The sequence below is a fragment of the Schistocerca cancellata genome, chromosome 9 (genome assembly GCF_023864275.1).
Source record: "Schistocerca cancellata isolate TAMUIC-IGC-003103 chromosome 9, iqSchCanc2.1, whole genome shotgun sequence".
Taxonomy (NCBI): Eukaryota; Metazoa; Arthropoda; class Insecta; order Orthoptera; family Acrididae; genus Schistocerca; species Schistocerca cancellata.
Window position 1 is genome coordinate 422,269,322 of NC_064634.1, and position 25,270 is coordinate 422,294,591.

Consider the following 25,270-nt stretch of genomic DNA (forward strand, 5'->3'; position numbering starts at 1 on the left):
TGAGGACAACGTACAGGCTCAAAATGGCTCTGAGCACTATGGGACTCAACATCTTAGGTCATAAGTCCCCTAGAACTTAGAACTACCTAAACCTAACTAACCTAAGGACATCACACACACCCATGCCCTTGGCAGGATTCGAACCTGCGACCGTAGCAGTCCCGCGGTTCCGGACTGCAGCGCCAGAACCGCTAGACCACCGCGGTCGGCGACAACGTACAGGGTTCTATTACTTAAGAAGTCTTCAAGCCACTCACATACTTGGGAACCAATCCCATTGCTCGTACCTTAGTTATGAGTCTGCAGTGGGGCACCGAGTCAAACGCTTTCCGGAAGTCAGGGAATATGGCATCCGTCTGATACTCTTCATCCATGGTTCGCAATATATCATGTGAAAAAAGGGCGAGTTGTGTTTCGCAGGAGCGATGGTTTCTAAAGCCGTGCTGATGCATGGACAGCAACTTCTCTGTCTCAAGGAAATTCATTATATTCGAACTGAGAATATGTTCGAGAATCCTGCAACAAACCGATGTTAAGGATATTGGTCTGTTATTTTGAGGATCCGTCCTTCTACCCTTCTTATATACAGGCGTCACCTGCGCTTTTTTCCAGTCGCTCGGGACTTTACGTTGGGCAAGAGATTCGCGATAAATGCAAGCTAAGTAAGGAGCCAATGCAGTAGAATACTCTCTGTAAAACCGAAATGGAATCCCATCAGGACCTGGTGATTTATTTATTTTCAGGCCATTCAGCTGCTTCACAACCCCAGGGATGTGTATCACTATGTTCTCCATACGGGAATCTGTACGAGACTCAAACGGCGGTATGTTTGTACGATCCTCCAGCGTGAAAGATTTCTCAAATGCTAAATTTAAAATTTCGTCTGAAGCAGTGAAAGAAAAGGCGACACGCATCCGTCATCAAGAAGCTCAGAGTAAGACTTCCAGCACTGTTTCAATCAACGGAAAATTCGCATGGAGCGTTGTAGGGATAGAGAATGAGAGTATATTGAGGGTGACCATAACTAAATGTATGTTTTCGGAACAAAGTGTTTTACAGCAATAATTCCTTTATTTTATAGCAATACGTCTTATGCTTGTTACAAAAACTCTCGCCTCTGATTGCTCATATTGCAGTTCTATGGCAGGTCATTTGCGATTCTCGGAAGTGAGCCGCGGCCACGGCGCGCAGGCGCGGTGAGTGTACGTCTGTGGGTGGTCGCCCGGGGCGTTGCCGACGGCGCATGCGCGTGAGAGGGCGCGGACCGGCGCCCGGCGCACCGTCATTGTCTCTAAGTAACTGCTAATGGTAATAAATCGCTTACACAAGCCGCCGTGACGTCACAATGGCAGCCGTCCCGGAACCCGCGCCGGCCATATGGGAGGCCGCAGACTCTTCCGCCCGGCTGCGCGAGCTGCGAGCGCCGCACTCCGTCCCCAGCTGGGCGATCCTGCTCAGCGTCCCCTCTGTGCGTCTACATACAATCTCCGCAAAAAAGTGAGAAGTGCATGGCAGAGGGTGATTACTGTACCACATACTGTACTGGGCCGAATATAAGTCGAAGTTTACCCCGAAAGTCGGCCACGATACATTTGGGGTGCATCTTATCTGCGTGGCCCTACAAATACCAATATACAAGGGTCACTCCAAAAGAAATACACACTATTTTTTTTTTAAAAATCCGTATTTTATTCTACATGTTTGAAAATTTTACTGTGTGATACATCCTTTAGGAACAATATTTTCATTTCTCCACATAATTTCCATCCCTCTCAACCCAGCTCGCGCTATTCGTCCACGAGACTCAGAGGGCCATAGACACGGGTTCACAGGTAGATGCCGTGTTTCTTGACTTCCGCAAGACGTTCGATACAGTTCTCCACAGTCGTTTAATGAACAAAGTAAGAGCATATGGACTATCAGACCAATTGTGTGATTGGATTGAGGAGTTCCTAGATAACAGGACGCAGCATGTCATTCTCAATGGAGAGAAGTCCTCCGAAGTAAGAGTGATTTCAGGTGTGCCGCAGGGGAGTGTCATAGGACCGTTGCTATTCACAATATACATAAATGACCTGGTGGATGACATCGGAAGTTCACTGAGGCTTTTTTCATATGATGCTGTGGTGTATCGAGAGGTTGTAACAATGGAAAATTGTACTGAAATGCAGGAGGATCTGCAGCGAATTGACGCATGGTGCAGGGAATGGCAATTGAATCTCAATGTAGACAAGTGTAATGTGCTGCGAATACACAGAAAGATAGATCCTTTATCATTTAGCTACAAAATAGCAGGTCAGCAACTGGAAGCAGTTAATACCATAAATTATCTGGGAGTACGCATTAGGAGTGATTTAAAATGGAATGATCATATAATGTTGATCGTCGGTAAAGCAGATGCCAGACTGAGATTCATTGGAAGAATCCTAAGGAAATGCAATCCGAAAACAAAGGAAGTAGGTTACAGTACGCTTGTTCGCCCACTGCTTGAATACTGCTCAGCAGTGTGGGATCCGTACCAGATAGGGTTGATAGAAGATATAGAGAAGATCCAACGGAGAGCAGCGCGCTTCGTTACAGGATCATTCAGTTACCGCGAAAGCGTTACGGAGATGATAGATAAACTCCAGTGGAAGACTCTGCAGGAGAGACGCTCAGTAGCTCGGTACGGGCTTTTGTCAAAGTTTCGAGAACATACCTTCACCGAAGAGTCAAGCAGTATATTGCTCCCTCCTACGTATATCTCGCGAAGAGACCATGAGGATAAAATCAGAGAGATTAGAGCCCACACAAAAGCATACCGATAATCCTTCTTTCCACGAACAATTCGTGACTGGAATAGAAGGGAGAACCGATAGAGGTACTCAAGGTACCCTCCGCCACACACCGTCAGGTGGCTTGCGGAGTATGGATGTAGATGTAGATGTAGAACTGCCTTACACCATCTTGGAACCAGCGCCTGTATACCCGCACGGTAAAATTCTGGACCAACCTGTTGGAGCCATTGTTTGACAGCGTGCACAAGGGAGTCATCATCTTCAAACCACGTTCCACAAAGAGAGACTTTCCGTTTCCCTAAGAGATGATAGTCACATGGAGCCAGGTCAGGACTGTAAGGCGGGTGTTTCAGTGTTTCGTCCGAGTTTTGTGATCGCTTCCATGGTTTTTTGACTGACATGCGGTCGTGCATTGTCGTGGAACACCAAAACATCCTGCTTTTGCCGATGTGGTCGAACACGACTCAGTCGAGCTTAAAGTTTTTCAGTGTCGTCACATATGCATCAGAATTTATGATGCCCACAAGCAAGAGTCCTTCGGAATCGGAAAATACCGTAGCCATAACTTTTTCAGCAGAAGGTGTGGTTTTGATTTTTTTTCTTGGGTGAATTTGCATGATGCCACTCCATTGATTGCCTCTTCGTCTCTGGTGAAAAATGATGGAGCCATGTTTCATCACCCATCACAATTCTTCCAAGAAATTCATCTCCACCATTCTCGTACTGTTCCAAAAGTTCGCTGCATACCGTTTTTCTTGTTTCTTTGTGAGCCACTGTTAACATAATTGGAACCCACCTGGCACAAACCTTTTTCAACGCCAACACTTTCAGTATTCTGCAAACACTTTCTTCCCCTACCCCAACGTAGCGTGACAATTCGTTCACTGTGATGCGTCTCTCAGCAGTCACCAATTCGTTAACTCTCTGCACATTGTCTGGAGTGTGTGCAGTACGAGGCCTGCCGCTGCGAGGACAATGCTCAATATTGCCGTGCCCGCTTTCATCAAGTAACCTGCTTGCCCACCTACTAACTGTACTGCGATCGACAGCAGCATCTCCATACACCTTTTTCAGCCTCTTGTGGATGTTTCCCACTGTCTCGTTTTCACAGCACAGGAATTCTATGACAGCACGTTGCTTCTGACGAACGTCAAGTGTAGCAGCCATCTTGAAGACATGCTGTGACGGCGCCACTCACGGGAACAGGTTGAACTAAGTTTGAAAACAAGCGGGAAGGGTGTATCTACACACACTAAAACTTTCACACATGCAGAATGAAAACTGTATTTTTACAAAAATAGTGTGCATTTCTTTCGGAGTGACCCTCGTATAAGGAGTGCCGGACCGGCTCCAGAGATTTTGTCGCCCCGTCCGAAACTTCCAAGCACCGCCTTTCTCCCCACGAGCCCTCTTGCTTTTTCAGACATAGTCAACCTTTTTCACAAAGTCATTCATTCATGACGTCTTATTTTCACATACGTCTTTCTGGGCACCAGTCAGTGAAACAGATGAAAAATTTTTACAGTACATGTTCTACTTATTCTTTACTTCTTTATTTATTACAAAGTGATTTTCTCATCGGTTCTGCCACAGCTGTTTAAGGTCCCTAGATAGGACCTGTCAGGCCATCATATGCTGACATTTACCTTCATTTGTTTATTATAAAGTTTTTCGCTTCTGCAGAGCTCTTGAAACTGGCGTAGGTACATTGCAAGTGGTGTGAGTAGAAACTGAGTTGCAAACACTGCCACTCGTAAGCTTTGCTGTTTTGAATGATACATTTACAGTGACCAAATACAGCACTTCCTGTGTCATCTGTTTCAGAATTCCGTAGATACTTTTCAGTGAAACGTTAGATTTTATAAATTATTTGTCTTTTCAACTTATACTACTTCATTTATGAAAAAGGTTTCACTGCCTTGTTTAACTCATCCTTTTGGAACCATGTTTAAATTTAAGATTTCACCGCCCCCAAAAACTTGCCATCCTGGGCGGTGGCACGGTTTGCCCACATCTGGAGCCGGCCCTGAAGGAGTCTTCTTTTTTTCTTTCGCTTGTGCCTTTATCCCGCAGTATTGGCAGGGTCGGCATAGCTACAATCGAATTTGGCATGGTTACTGTGAAGGGGTGAAAGATGCCTTTCCTGCGGCCACCCTGTACCCCCCGGGACGAAAAAAGTGTACCCCTGCTGTCTGCGTCTAGTGTAAATCATGAAATAGTGCCTACAGGTTTCAATTGTCTGCGAATCGTGGGACGTGAGGACCGGCCAGGTATTCACCTGGATGTGGAAAACCGCCTAAAAACCACATCCAGGCTGGTCGGCAGACTGGCCCTCGTCGATCCGGGGCCAGCGCGCCTACCCGTACTGCAGCAGAGCTCTCAGCTAACCTGGCGGGTCCGGCCCTGAAGGAGTGTTCAGATGAAAAGGTACGAAACGTCGTAACAACCAAACTGGCTGAAATTTGCTTATGCCGCTTTGGGATAACGTAGTGAGACATCTAGGGGCGCAAATGTAGTCTCGTACCTCCGCCTGAAAAATTCAAAGCTACTGGGCGCGAGAGGCAAAACAACACACACGCAAACAAAATGGTTCAAATGGCTCTGAGCACTATGGGACTCAACTTCTGAGGTCATTAGTCCCCTAGAACTTACAACTAGTTAAACCTAACTAACCTAAGGACATCACACACATCCATGCCCGAGGCAGGATTCGAACCTGCGACCGTAGCGGTCTCGCGGTTCCAGACTGCACCGCCTAGAGCCGCACGGCCACTTCGGCCGGCCACACGCAAACACCACAGAAAACACCAATGTAAATATTTGCACTTCACAATGATAATAATTTCTCGAACCGCGTCATACTATGCACGAAAGAACTGTAGCTGGTGCGTGCTTTATTATTTCAACCATGACTGATGCAACTGCAGCCTTTCATCGATTACGATGAATGAAATTAAGGACAACGCTGCTTGCGAGGAGAGTAGCGAAAATACTGACGGCGATGGAACAAATGTTGGTAGTGACGTAACTGAAGACTGTTATTATGAGACAGGTGCACGGTTCAGTCACATTAATGTGACCACGTTAATGTTGAAATCTTCCCGTCTCCTCTATATCTCTTTTGTTAATGATAACCTTCCCTTTTCCAATAACCTATGAAACCTTCCCTTAGGATTTCTACCTCTTGCTTAATAATAACGAATGATGTCTTCCCTTTGAAATTAATTCTCTTTCTCAATCTTCGCATACAAATTTAAATGCTGCTTATTAAAAGTTATCTTCTGATTATTTCGATGAAACATAGAATGTATCGTCGTCGTGGCCCTCAGTCGTTACCTGCAATGACCCAAACCTGTTCCTTACCTTTTCTGCTGTAAGTGGATCGCCATCTGAGTGCTACATCGAACTGCGACATGAATATACTTACTCTCTTTTACTATACTTCATTAGCTGCTGGTGGGCTGTCATAATAAGTGGCTGTATTTATTACCAAAGCTGACGTTATTCTTTAACAGCAAAGCTGACGTTATTCTTTAATTTGACTGACGTTACGTAATTCATAGTTAAACTTTTTCTTGACAACAATAAAATTTTGCAAAGTTTTACGTTGATGGTTTTTGAGATGGATTATAATCAGTAATGCAATATTGCTGGAAAAAATTAATTATATTCTGAATGAAATGATTTTACAAACGTTCAAATGGGACTTACTTTTTACAATAATCATACAACTAGCATTGCGCAAACATACCTTCAGTAGTCTTGAGTTTCTCAAAAAATAATTCAATAATATTAGTTCCTCTTATGATAATAGTTAGCTGATGTCTCTCTACATCCGTTTATAATCTCTTGTAAATCATAGCTGGTGGCTGGCAGGCACACAACTCCACTCATACTCTCGCTTCAGACCTGCTACCGACTCGCTTCACTTCTCGCTTACTACTGACTTCCTACGAGCGCTAAAGTGCGGTCTCTCCTGCCAACAATGCTTTCTGGTGCAGTCAGTCCCTGCTACCATTACAAAATGTATCATTTTCTTAAAATGTATCCGTACGCTGTCCCTCCTGCCCTTTTTAAAATTATATCAATGTGCGGTCTCTCTTGCCAACAATACTTTAGCGCAGACATTCTCTGCTATCACAATTAATTTCAACATGAGAAATATTAATTATTGCTACTTAATCCTACTAATAAAATATAAACATCTTTCATAAATTGTGGTTTGACAATAGACAATAGAAATATACACGTCTTACAATGTGACCACCGATTGCAGCGTGAACCGCCGCAAAAAATGTATCATTTTCTTAAAATGTATCCGTACGCTGTCCCTCCTGCCCTTTTTAAAATTATATCAATGTGCGGTCTCTCTTGCCAACAATACTTTAGCGCAGACATTCTCTGCTATCACAATTAATTTCAACATGAGAAATATTAATTATTGCTACTTAATCCTACTAATAAAATATAAACATCTTTCATAAATTGTGGTTTGACAATAGACAATAGAAATATACACGTCTTACAATGTGACCACCGATTGCAGCGTGAACCGCCGCAAAAAATGTATCATTTTCTTAAAATGTATCCGTACGCTGTCCCTCCTGCCCTTTTTAAAATTATATCAATGTGCGGTCTCTCTTGCCAACAATACTTTAGCGCAGACATTCTCTGCTATCACAATTAATTTCAACATGAGAAATATTAATTATTGCTACTTAATCCTACTAATAAAATATAAACATCTTTCATAAATTGTGGTTTGACAATAGACAATAGAAATATACACGTCTTACAATGTGACCACCGATTGCAGCGTGAACCGCCGCAAAAAATGTATCATTTTCTTAAAATGTATCCGTACGCTGTCCCTCCTGCCCTTTTTAAAATTATATCAATGTGCGGTCTCTCTTGCCAACAATACTTTAGCGCAGACATTCTCTGCTATCACAATTAATTTCAACATGAGAAATATTAATTATTGCTACTTAATCCTACTAATAAAATATAAACATCTTTCATAAATTGTGGTTTGACAATAGACATTAGAAATATACACGTCTTACAATGTGACCACCGATTGCAGCGTGAACCGCCGCAAAAAATGTATCATTTTCTTAAAATGTATCCGTACGCTGTCCCTCCTGCCCTTTTTAAAATTATATCAATGTGCGGTCTCTCTTGCCAACAGTACTTTAGCGCAGACATTCTCTGCTACCACAATTAATTTCAACATGACAAATATTAATTATTGCTACTTAATCCTATTAATAAAATATAAACATCTTTCATAAATTGTGGTTTGACAATAGACAATAGAAATATACACGTCTTACAATGTGACCACCGATTGCAGCGCGAACCGCCGCAAGACGTGCAGGAAGAGAGCCAGTGAGTTTTTGGAAGGTACCAACAGTGATGGGGAGACATGTCGACTCCAATGGGCAGTTCCACTGGGTTTCTCGTTTAAGCACCCATGCCGAGAACAGCCCTATGGAGGTGGCCTAACAGATTGTCGACTGGGTTTGAACCAGTTTTGTGACCAGGGGGGTACGGTAAACTGATCCCGGCGCTCTTCGAAGCACGAACGTACTTTGTCACCTGTATGACACGTTGCATTGTCCAGCTGGTAGAGGCCGGTCGCTGTGGCCGAGCGGTTCTAGGCACTTCAGTCCGGGTTGGGGTTGTTTGGGGGAAGGAGACCAGACAGCGTGGTCATCGGTCTCATCGGATTAGGGAAGGACGGGGAAGGAAGTCGGCCGTGCTCTTTGAAAGGAACCATCTCGGCCTTTGCCTGGAGTGATTTAGGGAAATCACGGAAAACCTAAATCAGGATAGCCGGACGCGGGATTGAACCGTCGTCCTCCCGAATGCGAGTCCAGTGTCTAACCATTGCGCCATCTCGCTCGGTGCTTCAGTCCGGAACCGCGCTGCAGCTACGGTCGCAGGTTCGAGTCCTGCCTCGGGCATGGATGTGTGTGATGTCCTTACGTTAGTTAGATTTAAGTACTTCTACGTCTAGGGGACTGATGACCTCAGATGTTAAGTCCCATAGTGCTTAGAGCCATTTGAACCATCTAGGGACGCAAATGTAGTCTCGTATCTCCGCCTGAAAAATTCAGAGCTGCTGGGCGTGGGAGGCAAAACAACACACACGCAAACACCACAGAAAACACCAATGAAAATATTTGCACTTCACAATGATAATAATTTCTCGAACCGCGTCATACTATGCACGAAAGAACTGTAGCTGGTGCGTGCTTTATTATTTCAACCATGACTGATACAACTGCAGCCTTTCATCGATTACGATGAATGAAATTAAGGACAAGGCTGCTTGCGAGGAGAGTAGCGAAAATACTGTCGGCGATGGAACAAATATTGGTAGTGACGTAACTGAAGACTGTCGCCGGCCGGGGTGGCCGAGCGGTTCTAGGCGCTACAGTCTGGAACCGCGCGACCGCTACGGTCGCAGGTTCGAATCCTGCCTCGGGCATGGGTGTGTGTGTTGTCCTTAGGTTTACGCAGTTCTAAGTTCTAGGGGACTGATGACCTCAGAAGTTAAGTACCATAGTGCTGAGAGCCATTTGAACCATTTGAAGACTGTCACTATGAGACAGGTGCACGGTTCAGTCACATTAATGTGACCACATTAATGTGACCACCTTTTGCAGCGCGAACCACTGCAAGACGTGCAGGAAAAGAGTGAGTTTCTGGAAGGTACCAACAGTAATGGGGAGACATGCCGACTCCAATGGGCAGTTCCACTGGGTTTCTCGTTTAAGCACCCATGCCGAGAACACCCCTATGGAGGTGGCCTAACAGATTGTCGACTGGGTTTGAACCAGTTTTGTGACCAGGGGAGTACGGTAAACTGATCCCGGCGCTCTTCGAAGCACGAACGTACTTTGTCAGCTGTATGACACGTTGCACTGTCCAGCTGGTAGAGGCCGGTCGCTGTGGCCGAGCGGTTCTAGGCACTTCAGTCCGGAACCACGCTGCCTCGGGCATGGATGTGTGTGATGTCCTTACGTTAGTTAGATTTAAGTACTTGTATGTCTAGGGGACTGATGACCTCAGATGTTAAGTCCCATAGTGCTTAGAGCCATTTGAACCATTTTCCAGTTAGTAGATCCCATAGCGCCGAGGATAAACAAATTGCATATGGCTGTGGACATGGTCCACAAGGATAGCTGCATACTTATGTTGGTGTATACTACTGTGCCTTCCAGAATGAGAGGTCACCCAGGGAATGCAACGAAAACATTTCCCAGAGCACAACGCTCCCTCATCCTGCCGGGACCCCTTTTGCTTTCAGACTTTTCACGCCGTGGACACTAACGACCATCTGTCTGCTGGAGCATAAAACGTGATTCATCTGAAAAGGCCACCTGTCCCCTCTCAGAGGACATCCAGTAATGGTACTGGAGTCAAAATTCCAGCCGTCGACGCCGATGCACAGCAGTCTTGGGTGCGTGAAACAGGCTGCTGCGGAGTCTCATACTCAGCGATGTTCACTTAAAGTCGTTGTGGAAACGCTGTTGGTAGCGCTTCGGTTCATCTGGTAGGTCGGGTGCTCAATAGTTGCATGTCTTTTCGCCCCTACACATCTCCGTGGCCGTCACTCACCGCTGTCATCTCAAGACCGTGGTGCACCACATTTATCTCGGCACTTGTTTTGTACAGCGCCATTTCGCTATGCACGGTGTACTTTAACCACTGCGGTACGCGATCGGTTTACAAACTTAGCCGTTTCGGGAATACTTCCACCATCGGCCCGAAAGGCAATGCTCTAGCCCTTTTGGACGTCAGATAAATTTCTCCGTATTATGACAACGACTGCGCTGTTTTCTGTGTCCTCCCGACACGCTTTATGCACCCTCCACTGCTAGTGCTTCCACCTGCAGTCTGTGAGTTGTTGCCGGCCGAAGTGGCCGAGCGCTTCTAGGCGCTACAGTCTGGAACCGCGCGACCGCTACGGTCGCAGGTTCGAATCCTGCCTCGGGCATGGATGTGTGTGATGTCCTTAGGTTGGTTGGGTTTAAGTAGTTCTAAGTTCTAGGGGACTGATGACCACAGCAGTTGAGTCCCATAGTGCTCAGAGCCATTTGAACCATTTTTTTTGTGAGTTGTTATTGCACGTTTAATCAACATAGGCGGCGGTCACATTAATGTGACTGGAACTGTGTATTTCTGTGTAACTGAACTACATCATACATAAAAGATGTGATTGGGAGTTTCCGTTTGTGGGCAGTTCCGGCCAATACGGTAATCATAGAATACTATTTTTTTGTGTTTTGTGAAGACTACATATAATTTTACACTTCTGTACATTTATACCAAGTTGCCAGTCTTTGCACCACTTTGAAATCTTATGAAGGCCTGATACGTTATTTGTGCAGCTTTTCTCCGGTAATACTTAATTACAGATAACTCCATCATCGGCAAAAATGCTGAGGTTATCGCTAGTATCGTCTGCCAGGTCACTGATGTACGAGAACAACAGGAAGCGTCCGCCAGCGCACGCCAGAAACGTCGGATGTGGTGCTGATTTTGCTTATTTCGAACTTTAAGTAGCAATCTAAATTTTGTTGTTTTAAGTTAAATATATCGTAAGTAAATTTTCGCTAACGAAAGGTTCAGATTTTTTAACACAAGTCAAACTCAAGTATATTTTAATACTTTAGTTTGACTTGTCTTTCATTGGAAATGTAGTGTTGTGTTTTCGAAATTTTTTTGGGGTGACTAGAAATATTAATCGTCAGTGTTTCTTAATAAGAAGGCCAAAAATTTAACGGAATTGAAGAGCCGCCAAGCACTCTTCCCAACTCATGAGATTAAAGTATTTGGGAAAAGTAAGCAGTCGTGTAGATTGTTTGCGTGTAAAATTTGTTATTTAGAGTGTAAGGGTTATGTTGATCTTTCGTTATAAAACAGCAAGGCCGATTAAACTCGTTTATTTTAAAAGATGAGGAATCACTTTTAATCAAGGTGGTGTTATTCGAAAGCTTTTCGTTACTTCTGGGCGTACTACTTCTAGATTAAAATAAATCATTTTTAAACATAACATCTGTAACTTAATGCATTAACAAACAAGCCAAGTTCATCAGTTTAATGTGACTGTAAAGTAATTAGAGATAAAACCATTTTTTCTTGGTGAAAAGAATAAAAGAAAACATGAAATGATTATTATATCAAGACCCTAAGCTGTCGACAGGCGTTGATATACATCAACGGGTACAGTTGAAAATGTGTGCCCCGACTGGGACTCGAACGCGGTATCTCCTGCTTACATGGCAGACGCTACCGAGAGCAGTGCAGGGATTTATCGTTTGCACGCTCCCCGTGAGACCCACATTCCCAACTTAATGTCCACACACTACATTCGTAGTGCCCCTGCCCATTACACTCATTACTCGCGGCAGACAATCTTACCGAGTGCCGTAAGAGTTCGGGCAATGCGTGTGCATCCAGCACAGAAGAAGGTCAATGGCCGGTTAGCCTTAACTATATGAAGATTGTATCTGTTCTTTCGGACATAGTCTCTTGGCGGAATAAAAAACTGAAGCATCTAAATCAGTGCAACCCAAAGATGTGGCCGTTTATGTCACGTATTTCGATACAAACTCACTCATCAAATCCTATAGGGTACTTTACGTTGACCTACATGAAATCTGAGATGAAGCAAGCTTTCACAAAACAAGTAACGGAAGAAATCCGAAAACTCTTAATTGGAATTATCCTGCTTTCTGTCCATATCTGTCTGCTGAGACTCATTTTCTCAGGGATAATTAGACTATAAAGATGAAATTTATGTCATGTACTAGAGTATACGGTCCCTTGATGGCGCAAACAATTTAAGCTTGTACGTAAATACAATCAAAAGCAGCCATTTACAGGGTGTTTCAAAAATGACCGGTATATTTGAAACGGCAATAAAAACTAAACGAGCAGCGATAGAAATACACCGTTTGTTGCAATATGCTTGGGACAACAGTACATTTTCAGGCAGACAAACTTTCGAAATTACAGTAGTTGCAATTTTCAACAACAGATGGCGCTGCGGTCTGGGAAACTCTATAGTACGATATTTTCCACATATCCACCATGCATAGCAATAATATGGCGTAGTCTCTGAATGAAATTACCCGAAACCTTTGACAACGTGTCTGGCGGAATGGCTTCACATGCAGATGAGATGTACTGCTTCAGCTGTTCAATTGTTTCTGGATTCTGGCGGTACACCTGGTCTTTCATCCCCACAGAAAGAAGTCACAGGGGTTCATGTCTGGCGAATAGGGAGGGCAATCCACGCCGCCTCCTGTATGTTTCGGATAGCCCAAAGCAATCACACGATCATCGAAATATTCATTCAGGAAATTAAAGACGTCGGCCGTGCGATGTGGCCGGGCACCATCTTGCATAAACCACGAGGTGTTCGCAGTGTCGTCTAAGGCAGTTTGTACCGCCACAAATTCACGAAGAATGTCCAGATAGCGTGATGCAGTAATCGTTTCGGATCTGAAAAATGGGCCAATGATTCCTTTGGAAGAAATGGCGGCCCAGACCAGTACTTTTTGAGGATGCAGGGACGATGGGACTGCAACATGGGGCTTTTCAGTTCCCCATATGCGCCAGTTCTGTTTATTGACAAAGCCAGGTAAAAATAAGCTTCGTCAGTAAACCAAATGCTGCCCACATGCATATCGCCGTCATCAATCCTGTGCACTATATCGTTAGCGAATGTCTCTCGTGCAGCAATGGTAGCGGCGCTGAGGGGTTGCCGCGTTTGAATTTTGTATGGATAGAGGTGTAAACTCTGGAGCAAGAGACGATACGTGGACGTTGGCGTCATTTGGACCGCAGCTGCAACACGGCGAACGGAAACCCGAGGCCGCTGTTGGATCACCTGCTGCACTAGCTGCGCGTTGCCCTCTGTGGTTGCCGTACGCGGTCGCCCTACCTTTCCAGCACGTTCATCCGTCACGTTCCCAGTCCGTTGAAATTTTTCAAACAGATCCTTTATTGTATCGCTTTTCGGTCCTTTGGTTACATTAAACCTCCGTTGAAAACTTCGTCTGGTTGCAACAAAACTGTGTTCTAGGCGGTGGAATTCCAACACCAGAAAAATCCTCTGTTCTAAGGAATAAACCATGTTGTCTACAGCACACTTGCACGTTGTGAACAGCACACGCTTACAGCAGAAAGACGACGTACAGAATGGCGCACCCACAGACTGCGTTGTCTTCTATATCTTTCACATCACTTGCAGCGCCATCTGTTGTTGAAAATTGTAACTACTGTAATTTCGAAAGTTTGTCCGCCTGAAAATGTACTGTTGTCCCAAGCATATTGCAACAAACGGTGTATTTCTATCGCTGCTCGTTTAGTTTTTATTGCCGTTTCAAGTATACTGGTCATTTTTGAAACACCCTGTATGTGACCATTTATGTGACATATTTTGATATCTTGCCAGTATCGAAATCGGTAACAGGCAAAAAACGTCGAAATTCTCTATTCCCGGGATGGATGAACTACACTGCCAGAAAAAAAAATTAGTACTATCTCTCAGTGGTTTCCAGTTGTCTGAGGTACCACGTATCGACCCATACACATGAAACATACGTATTAGTACGTGAAGTAAGGGCGGGCGGCAATGCAGGCGCTGACTCTGGCATATTGGAGGCAAATCCAGAGATCGAGCTGGCCAGGGAACTTGCTGCACGTCTTGCAGAACACGTGTGCAGTGTGTGGGCGAGCGTTATCCTATTGGAACAACACATCCCCTTCCTGTTGCAAGAACGGGTCTAACAGCATCCTGGAAGTATCGAGCGCTGGTTAGCGTCATCTCCAGAAACACCAAAGGTGAACGAGAGTTGTAGCTTATCGCACCCTAGACCCTAGACCATAAGGCCTGGGATAGGACCAGTGTGTCTTGGACGAATGGACGCTACGAGACAGCATTCAACAGGTCTACGTCGTAAGAGCAAACGACTATCGCTTGCGTGCAGGCAGACTCTGCTTTCATCATTGTAGTTCCTTCTCTAGATTGTCGCACAGATGACAGAATGGTAGATACCTAAATAGATGACAGAGGGATAGAAAAACAATTAAAATCGCTCAAATGAGGAAATGCCGCTGGGCCTGATGGAATACCAAATGGCTCTGAGCACTATGGGAATCAACTGCTGTGGTCATAAGTCCCCTAGAACTTAGAACTACTTAAACCTAACTAACCTGAAGCCATCACACACATCCATGCCCGAGGCAGAATTCGAACCTGCGACCGTAGGGGTCGCGCGGTTCCAGACTGGAGCGCCCAGAACCGCTCGGCCACTCCGGCCGGCCTGATGGAATACCAGTTCGATTTTACACAGAGTACGCGAAGGAACTTGCCCCCCCCCCTTCTTGCAGCGGTGTGCCGTAGGTCTCTAGAAGAGCGTAGCATTCCAAAGGATTGGAAAAGGTCACAGGCCATCCCCGCTTTCAAGAAGGGACGTCGAACAGATGTGCAGAACTACATATCTATATCTCTAACGTCGATCAGTTGTAGAATTTTGGAACACGTATTATGCTCGAGTATAATGACTTTTCTGGAGCCTAGAAATCTACTCTGTAGGAATCAGCATGGATTTCCAAAAAGACGATCGTCTGAAACCCAGTTCGCGCTATTCGTCCACGAGACTCAGAGGGCCATAGACAGGGGTTCACAGGTAGATGCCGTGTTTCTTGACTTCCGCAAGGCGTTCGATACTGTTTCCCACAGTAACAAAGTAAGAGCATATGGACTATCAGACCAATTGTGTAATTGGATCGAAGAGTTCCTAGATAACAGAACGCAGCATGTAATTCTCAATGGAGAGAAGTCTTCCGAAGTAAGAGTGATTTCAGGTGTGCCGCAGGGGAGTGTCGTAGGACCTTTGCTATTCACAATATATATGAATGACCTTGTGGATAACATTCACTGAGGCTTTTTGCGGATGATGCTGTAGTATATCGAGAGGTTGTAACAATGGAAAATTGTACTGAAATTCAGGAGGATCTGCAACGAATTGACGCACAGTGCAGGGAATGGCAATTAGGATCTCAATGTATATTAAAAAACTAAAAACCCGCCTCGATTGCGAAAAAAGCACCTAGTGTTAACCCAGATTTCGGCGTAGATAACTACACCTTCTTCAGAACAACAATAAAACCCACAAGTGGCTAAGAAGACCTTTGTCAATGATTAAAAGAACACCATAGCTATACATTTATGAACGAAAAAGAAAAGGAAAACACAAACAGTACATATGTACAAAGTCAAAACCACTACTTAACTTAATGGTGTACGCTCCACCTCACACCGGCCTATGTTCGATGGGCCATGACCCGCCATAAACTGCAGCTACAAATGGTCTCACACATACAAGCCTGAACCGCTACCTATGTACATGCGCAAGACAAGGGAAGTTACTTGAATGCGCATGCGCACACGAATACGAGAAAGTTTATACATGGGTCGGGGCTAAATAGCCCATATATTCCCAACCATGGATCAACGTCTATCAAAAAATGGAATGGATAGAACAAGAGACGAGCTAAATAGGAGATGAAACCTTAAAATAACCGCACACGGTTGCTTATGCTAGTAAAGAAACATATATGAAGGAACTCTTAAAAACTATACCTAAAGCCAGTAGTTAGCCTGCGGGGGGGGGGGGGGGGGGGGGGAGGAGAGGGGACGTAATCTAAAGGCGTCGTGATAATAAATACACTCCTGGAAATTGAAATAAGAACACCGTGAATTAATTGGCCCAGGAAGGGGAAACTTTATTGACACATTCCTGGGGTCAGATACATCACATGATCACACTGACAGAACCACAGGCACATAGATACAGGCAACAGAGCATGCACAATGTCGGCACTAGTACAGTGTATATCCACCTTTCGCAGCAATGCAGGCTGCTATTCTCCCATGGAGACGATCGTAGAGATGCTGGATGTAGTCCTGTGGAACGGCTTGCCATGCCATTTCCACCTGGCGCCTCAGTTGGACCAGCGTTCGTGCTGGACGTGCAGACCGCGTGAGACGACGCTTCATCCAGTCCCAAACATGCTCAATGGGGGACAGATCCGGAGATCTTGCTGGCCAGGGTAGTTGACTTACACCTTCTAGAGCACGTTGGGTGGCACCGGATACATGCGGACGTGCATTGTCCTGTTGGAACAGCAAGTTCCCTTGCCGGTCTAGGAATGGTAGAACGATGGGTTCGATGACGGTTTGGATGTACCGTGCACTATTCAGTGTCCCCTCGACGATCACCAGTGGTGTACGGCCAGTGTAGGAGATCGCTCCCCACACCATGATGCCGGGTGTTGGCCCTGTGTGCCTCGGTCGTATGCAGTCCTGATTGTGGCGCTCACCTGCACGGCGCCAAACACGCATACGACCATCATTGGCACCAAGGCAGAAGCGACTCTCATCGCTGAAGACGACACGTCTCCATTCGTCCCTCCATTCACGCCTGTCGCGACACCACTGGAGGCGGGCTGCACGATGTTGGGGCGTGAGCGGAAGACGGCCTAACGGTGTGCGGGACCGTAGCCCAGCTTCATGGAGACGGTTGCGAATGGTCCTCGCCGATACCCCAGGAGCAACAGTGTCCCTAATTTGCTGGGAAGTGGCGGTGCGGTCCCCTACGGCACTGCGTAGCATCCTACGGTCCTGGCGTGCATCCGTGCGTCGCTGCGGTCCGGTCCCAGGTCGACGGGCACGTGCACCTTCCGCCGACCACTGGCGACAACATCGATGTACTGTGGAGACCTCACGCCCCACGTGTTGAGCAATTCGGCGGTACGTCCACCCGGCCTCCCGCATGCCCACTATACGCCCTCGCTCAAAGTCCGTCAACTGCACATACGGTTCACGTCCACGCTGTCGCGGCATGCTACCAGTGTTAAAGACTGCGATGGAGCTCCGTATGCCACGGCAAACTGGCTGACACTGACGGCGGCGGTGCACAAATGCTGCGCAGCTAGCGCCATTCGACGGCCAACACCGCGGTTCCTGGTGTGTCCGCTGTGCCGTGCGTGTGATCATTGCTTGTACAGCCCTCTCGCAGTGTCCGGAGCAAGTATGGTGGGTCTGACACACCGGTGTCAATGTGTTCTTTTTTCCATTTCCAGGAGTGTATTTCTGTGGGGAAGTTACAACGTCCACGCAGCACAGACGCGCGCCAGGATCGTCGTATTGTAAGGGCAGCAGCGGCAGATCTTACAGCAGCCAGAACACATTGTAAGCCCAGAGGTGTCAGCACGAACTGTTGCAAACCTGTTATTAGCAGCAATAGCACACCTCTAGCCACACCATCGACGTGCACAGCTCGAGTGGCGCCGTCAGTGGGTCACTTGGAAGATGGAATGGCACGCCGTGGTCTACATCTACGTATACATCCATACTCCGCAAGTCACCTGACGGTGTGTCGCGGAGGGTACCTTGAGTACCTCTATCGGATCTCCCTTCTATTCCAGTCTCGTATTGTTCGTGGAAAGAAAGATTGTCGGTACGACTCTGTGTGGCCTCGAATCTCTCAGATTTTATCCTCATGGTCTCTTCGCGAGATGTACGTAGGAGGCAGCAATATACTGCTTGAGTCCTCGGTGAAGGTATGTTCTCGAAACGTCAACAAAAACCCGTACCGAGCTACTGAGCGTCTCTCTTGCAGAGACTTCCACTGGAGTTTTTCTATCGTCTCCGTAACGCTCTCGTGATTACTAAATGATCCTGTAACGAAGCGCGCTGCTCTCCGTTGGATCTTCTCTATCTCTTCCATCAACCCTATCTGGTACGGATCCCACACTGCTGAGCAGTATTCAAGCAGTGGGCGAACATGTGTACTGTAACCTACTTCTTTTGTTTTTGGATTGCATTTCCTTAGGATTCTTCCAATGAATCTCAGTCTGGCATCTGCTTTAACGACGATTAATTTCATATGGTCATTCCATTTTAAATCACTCCTAGTGCCTACTCCCGGATAATTCATGGAATTAACTGCTTCCAGTTGCTGGCCTGCTATATTGTAGCTAAATCATAAAGGATCTTTCTTTCTAAGTATTCGCAGCACATTACACTTGTCTACATTGAGATTTTAAGAAACTTCAACATCGCAGCTCGTCAGCAATCGTTGGTTAATATATTAAAAAACTAAAAACCCGCCTCGATTGCGAAAAAAGCACCTAGTGTTAAGTGTTAACCCAGGTTTCGGCGTAGATAACTACACCTTCTTCAGAACAACAATAAAACCCACAAGTGCCTAAGAAGACCTTTGTCAATGATTAAAAGAACACCATAGCTATACATTTATAAATGAAAAAGAAAAGGAAAACACAAACAGTACATATGTACAAAGTCAAAACCACTACTTAACTTAATGTTGTACGGTGCACCTCACACCGGCCTATGCTCGATGGGCCATAACCGGCCATAAGCTGCAGCTACAAATGGTCTCTCACTTACAAGCCTGACCCGCTACCTATGTACATGCGCAAGACAAGGGAAGTTACTTGAATACGAGAAAGTTTATACATGGGTCGCGGCTAAATAGCCCATATATTCCCAACCGTGCATCGACGTATATCAAAAAATGGAATGGATAGAACAAGAGACGAGCTAAATAGGAGATGAAACCTTAAAATAACCGCTCACGGTTGCTTATGCTAGTAAAGAAACTTATATATGAAGGAACTCTTAAAAACTATACCTAAAGCCAGTAGTTAGCCTGCGGGGGGGGGGGGGGGGGAAGGGGGAGGAGAGGGGACGTAATCTAAAGGCGTCATGGTAATAAAGATATAGGGGTAAAACATGAGGTGTTCAACGAGCTAAAATCACCTTTATCGTAAAAGGAAAATGAGGATAAAAAGACAGAAGCGTGCGTGTGATCATTGCTTGTACAGCCCTCTCGCAGTGTCCGGAGCAAGTATGGTGGGTCTGACACACCGGTGTCAATATGTTCTATTTTCCATTTCCAGGAGTGTATATAGGGATAAAACATGAGGTGTTCAACGAGCTAAAATGACCTTTATCGTAAAAGGAAAATGAGGATAAAGAGACAGAAGACGTACAGCTTGACCAACCGCGCTCGCCAATCAGCGCACGCATGTGAAAATCCCCAGATCATCAGATTTACAAGTATGAAGAACAAAGTAAAGGCGCGAAACCTTCAAAATACTTTCTATTTCTTAGTAGGAGTTGGTCGTTGGTACTAAGGGCTCTACTTATGCCGAACACCTTATGCAATCGGCTCATGCGCCGTGCCCTCCAGTTAATATCGAGTTACTTTATGCCGAGGTTAAGGGCTTAAAACTGGATGTTTTGGAAGAAATGCAGATCTTTAAGCATCTGCAACGTACTAAAGACAATATCCTTAACGACCAACTCCTACTAAGAAATAGAAAATATTTTGAAGGTTTCGCGCCTTTACTTTGTTCTTCATACTTGTAAATCTGATGATCTGGGGATTTTCACATGCGTGCGCTGATTAGCGAGCGCGGTTGGTCAAGCTGTACGTCTTCTGTCTCTTTATCCTCATTTTCCTTTTACGATAAAGGTCATTTTAGCTCGTTGAACACCTCATGTTTTATCCCTATATACACTCCTGGAAATGGAAAATAGAACATATTGACACCGGTGTGTCAGACCCACCATACTTGCTCCGGACACTGCGAGAGGGCTGTACAAGCAATGATCACACGCACGGCACAGCGGACACACCAGGAACCGCGGTGTTGGCCGTCGAATGGCGCTAGCTGCGCAGCATTTGTGCACCGCCGCCGTCAGTGTCAGCCAGTTTGCCGTGGCATACGGAGCTCCATCGCAGTCTTTAACACTGGTAGCATGCCGCGACAGCGTGGACGTGAACCGTATGTGCAGTTGACGGACTTTGAGCGAGGGCGTATAGTGGGCATGCGGGAGGCCGGGTGGACGTACCGCCGAATTGCTCAACACGTGGGGCGTGAGGTCTCCACAGTACATCGATGTTGTCGCCAGTGGTCGGCGGAAGGTGCACGTGCCCGTCGACCTGGGACCGGACCGCAGCGACGCACGGATGCACGCCAGGACCGTAGGATGCTACGCAGTGCCGTAGGGGACCGCACCGCCACTTCCCAGCAAATTAGGGACACTGTTGCTCCTGGGGTATCGGCGAGGACCATTCGCAACCGTCTCCATGAAGCTGGGCTACGGTCCCGCACACCGTTAGGCCGTCTTCCGCTCACGCCCCAACATCGTGCAGCCCGCCTCCAGTGGTGTCGCGACAGGCGTGAATGGAGGGACGAATGGAGACGTGTCGTCTTCAGCGATGAGAGTCGCTTCTGCCTTGGTGCCAATGATGGTCGTATGCGTGTTTGGCGCCGTGCAGGTGAGCGCCACAATCAGGACTGCATACGACCGAGGCACACAGGGCCAACACCCGGCATCATGGTGTGGGGAGCGATCTCCTACACTGGCCGTACACCACTGGTGATCGTCGAGGGGACACTGAATAGTGCACGGTACATCCAAACCGTCATCGAACCCATCGTTCTACCATTCCTAGACCGGCAAGGCAACTTGCTGTTCCAACAGGACAATGCACGTCCGCATGTATCCCGTGCCATCCAACGTGCTCTAGAAGGTGTAAGTCAACTACCCTGGCCAGCAAGATCTCCGGATCTGTCCCCCATTGAGCATGTTTGGGACTGGATGAAGCGTCGTCTCACGCGGTCTGCACGTCCAGCACGAACGCTGGTCCAACTGAGGCGCCAGGTGGAAATGGCATGGCAAGCCGTTCCACAGGACTACATCCAGCATCTCTACGATCGTCTCCATGGGAGAATAGCAGCCTGCATTGCTGCGAAAGGTGGATATACACTGTACTAGTGCCGACATTGTGCATGCTCTGTTGCCTGTGTCTATGTGCCTGTGGTTCTGTCAGTGTGATCATGTGATGTATCTGACCCCAGGAATGTGTCAATAAAGTTTCCCCTTCCTGGGCCAATTAATTCACGGTGTTCTTATTTCAATTTCCAGGAGTGTATTTAAAATTTTGTAATATGAACCATGAACCAAGTGTAACTTCCCCACAAAAATATTGTTATTTAAAATTTGAGCCATGTGTAAACTCCCCACGGAAATAATAATAAAAAATGAATTTAAAATATTGTAACCTCAGAACAAAATTGGTTCCCATTTATTATCTCTGTGCAGAAATGCATTCACATTTAATGTACCCACAAAAATTCTTTTCTCATTTAATGTTAAGTTCAAAGTAGAAAAATTCCTAAACCCGTAAATAATAAAAAAAAATTCAGTAACCTGATAAATTTTATGACGACAGCAACGCTACGCCACGGCCCTGTACTCTGAATAAAAAAAGCAAAAATTCTTACCTCAATAAAAATTGCGAATTATATCTGCTCTTACATAAAAAATTTTCGGCATGGCTCGGTGCAATGCTGGCCTATGCTTTGTGATTCATGAAAGGAAAGATAATCCATTGAATAAAATCTTTAAATTGAAATGAATGCTTTTTTTAAAAAAAAAAATTACTTTATATTATAAAAAATTATTATTGCGGCATTTTTTGAAAGAAATTGGGTGACAGTTAACATACATTACTAGATATGCGCAAGGCTGCTTCTTTACCGTCTACAATAATACTCATCCTCCAGAGTCCCGACCAGAGCAGACTGCCGACACGCGCAGACTACCGCCGACTACTGCCGACTCACGCAGACTACTCAAGACTACTGCCGACTAGCGACAAGCAACAACTAACTACATACTGCTCTCTGGTCAGAGACTCTCCTAAGTCTTGCCTGTTGCAGGCAGCGCATACATCGCATACCTCTTACAACGTCCAGAACCTCGTCTGCAGATGTGAGAATATTCATGTGACCATTGGATCTAGCATCGTCGCAAAAGTGGCACAGCACATCCAACTTCTGTGCAGTTCTCCGAAAGGACCGTCCCGCCACTCAGAAGGTCACAATTTGACCCATTTCAAAGTCACACAATACGCTGTAGAACGCACGAGCGCGTCTCCATGGCAGGGTTGCTTGCTTGCTTCACACGGATACACCACACTGAGCCTTCTGGCCGTGGGCATTCCCCGGATGCGCACTGGCAACTACGGCACTACCTATCTGTTGGAAAACGACGTTGAAATCATTAGCAGCACATCTACTACCCCAAGGCGGCATATCCTGTCACAGGCTAAAAATCGGCGACGCTTTTCACGTCTACAATTTTTTTCCGGCATTGTATCTACGGTACATACATAACTTTTATACGGATCCAGCGGTGTACGATTCCTGCTAGCACTTATTCAGATTTTTTTTATTCACTGTACTGCGTTAACATAAATGTTTCGTGTATGGTCATCAGTCCCTTAGACTTTGAACTACTTAAACCTAACTAGGCTAAGGACATCACACACAACCATTCCCGAGGCAGGATTCGAACCTACGACCGTAGCGGCAACGCAGTTCCGGACTGGTGTACCTAGAACCGGTCGGTCACAACGGCCGGCGATCACAACATCCTTCTCGCACATTCACAAAGACCTGAAGCTTGCAGTCAGTTCCTCACGATTTTTAACTGCAAAATATATGTTAGCAGCTACAGATACATGTTAAAAGCACCAGTGTGCTAACTAATAATGACCGAATGCAAAATGTACGTTGGCTCCACGGCACTGCACATGAAAGACGAGCAGCTGCAGTCTGCAGTTGCAGATGCAGAGCGTTAGAAAATACGTTCAAGCACTACAGTCAACACTGTCCACCTGCTCCATATGTGGAGTACACGGACATAAAAAGAAACGGCAAAAACAAGTAAGAGGAAGTGGGCTGCATACCTTGCACCAGGCGAAACAAGAAATGCACTAAGGAAGGTGACGAATGCGTTACGTATAGAGTATTAATGGATACGTCGAAGACCACCAAGATTAGACGTAAATCTGCATCAAAGCGGGCACGAAATTGGCGACGTGCCATCGTCTGACGTCGACAAGTCGGCCTCTTACCGCCTCCTATGGATAACAAGTCGGACGCATAAAAAGCGTTGTATCGGAGTGATGTAACTGCTGCTAGGTACCGGGACTCTCAGATTCCTTCCACGGCTAATCTGACACCGTAGGCGAACGCCGGAGAAACCAGCGGCTGCAGAACTGCATCTACTACCTCACTATTTACATGCGCATCTGTACTCTGCAAACTACTATGAAGTGTGTGGCAAAGGGCACGTCCCATTGTACAAGTTATTAGTGTTTCTTCCAGTCTCATTCAAGTATAGAGCCCATTAAACGTAGATATGCGTGATATAATTAATCTAATCTTGTCCTCACGATCCATGTGTGAGCGATACGTAGGGGGTTGTAGTATATTCCCAGTTAGACTGATCATATAAAGCTGATTCTTGAAATTTTGCAAGTATACTTTCTCGGAATAGTTTACGTTTATTTTCTAGACTCTGCCCGTTCTGTTTCTTCAGTATATCTGCGACACACTCCTACGGATCAAACAGACATGTGATCATTCGTACTGGCCGGCTGTGTATACGTTCAATATTCTACACTTTTGAGTGATATTCTAGAATGGGTCCCACGAGTGATGTGTAAGCAATCTCCTTTGTAGACTGACTGCACTTCCCCAGTATTATACCAAGAAAACGAAGTCTACCAGTGAGCTTATGCGATCATTTCATGTCATATCCCTACAAAGTGTTACGCCTCGGTATTTTTATGAGCTGGTCGATTCCAGTTGTGACTCACTGAAGTATAGTCGTAGGACACATACGCTGGATTCAGTCACACGCAGATGCAGTGGTACGAATACGAGACAACGAGCGTCAACTGGCGACTGAACAATGGCGCAAGAAAATTGCAAACTACGTACCATCGGTGCGTGGAAACAGGATCGTGAGGCCGTCAGCGGTACAGCAAAGCGATTTCCAATTAGAATCTGTGGACAAAAAACAGAACCTTTGGGTGAACACACGAGTATTCAGGTTCAAATGGTTCAAATGGCTCTGAGCACTATGGGACTTAACTTCTGAGGTCATCAGTCCCCTAGAACTTAGAACTACTTAAACCTAACTAACCTAAGGACATCTCACACATCCATGCCCGAGGCAGGATTCGAACCTGCGACCGTAGCGGTCGCGCAGCTCCAGACTGTAGAGCCTAGAACCGCTCGGCCACTCCTGCCGGCCAGTATTCAGGAAACGCAACAAATATCAAATTGCATTCCGCTAAGGAGATATGGCAGACATATTACTAATGTAAACTCGTCATAACAAACAGTAGAAATGGCACAAACGGACAACGCCCGTTCGTTTGAGAGAAATATAATAATAGACCGAAACAGGAGAGACTCAGAAGTGGCATTCGACCATGAAAAATATTTACTCATATGGAAGTTTCAGCGTTATAAACAAGACAGGAACATACTGCATCCCTAAAACTTTGTTG